Genomic DNA, 1,007 nt, shown 5'->3' on the forward strand with positions numbered 1-1,007 from the left:
CTGTTGCTGAGAAGATGATAGAAAAGGCTTGCCATTGCTAAACCTGTTTCTTCCACCATTATTATTGTTGTAACCTTGTTGAGGTCTCTGTTGATCCTTCCATGAGAAATTTGGATGATTTCTCCATGAAGGATTATAGGTGTTTCCATAGGGTTCTCCCATGTAATTCACCTCTTCCATTGAAGGGTTCTCAGGATCATAAGCTTCTTTTTCAGATGAAGCCTCCTTAGTACTACCTGGTGCATTTTGCATTCCAGACAGACTTTGAGAAATCATATTGACTTGCTGAGTCAATATTTTGTTCTGAGCCAATATGGCATTCAGAGTATCAATCTCAAGAACTCCTTTCTTCTGATTTGTCCCTTTGTTCACAGGATTCCTTTTAGAAGTGTACATGAATTGGTTATTTGCAACCATTTCAATTAGTTCTTGAGCTTCTGTAGGCGTCTTCTTCAGATGAAGAGATCCTCCAGCAAAGCTATCCAAAGACATCTTGGATAGTTCAGAGAGACCATCATAGAAAATACCTATGATGCTCCATTCAGAAAGCATATCAGAGGGACACTTTCTGATTAATTGTTTGTATCTTTCCCAAGCTTCATAGAGGGATTCTCCTTCCTTCTGTCTGAAGGTTTGGACTTCCACTCTAAGCTTACTCAATTTTTGAGGTGGAAAAAACTTTGCCAAGAAGGCATTGACTAGCTTTTCCCAAGAGTTCAGGCTTTCTTTAGGTTGTGAGTCCAACCATATTCTAGCTCTGTCTCTTACAGCAAAAGGGAATAGCATAAGTCTGTAGACCTCAGGGTCAACCCCATTAGTCTTGACAGTGTCACAGATTTGCAAGAACTCAGCTAAAAACTGATGAGGATCTTCCAATGGAAGTCCATGGAACTTGCAATTCTGTTGCATTAGAGAAACTAATTGAGGCTTAAGCTCAAAGTTGTTTGCTCCAATGGCAGGGATAGAGATGCTTCTCCCATAGAAGTCGGGAGTAGGTGCAGTAAAGT

At 40.3% G+C, this 1,007-nt stretch overlaps 1 non-coding gene across 1 annotated transcript; it reads left to right on the forward strand.

Annotated features, from left to right (window-relative positions):
* Positions 1 to 546: 546 nt before the first annotated feature.
* LOC112763223 (small nucleolar RNA R71) lies at positions 547 to 654 on the forward strand. Its single transcript, XR_003182842.1, has one exon. It is a non-coding gene; the product is annotated as a small nucleolar RNA R71 (small nucleolar RNA).
* The last annotated feature ends 353 nt before the right edge of the window (positions 655 to 1,007 follow it).

This window comes from Arachis hypogaea, chromosome 2 (genome assembly GCF_003086295.3).
Source record: "Arachis hypogaea cultivar Tifrunner chromosome 2, arahy.Tifrunner.gnm2.J5K5, whole genome shotgun sequence".
Classification (NCBI taxonomy): Eukaryota; Viridiplantae; Streptophyta; class Magnoliopsida; order Fabales; family Fabaceae; genus Arachis; species Arachis hypogaea.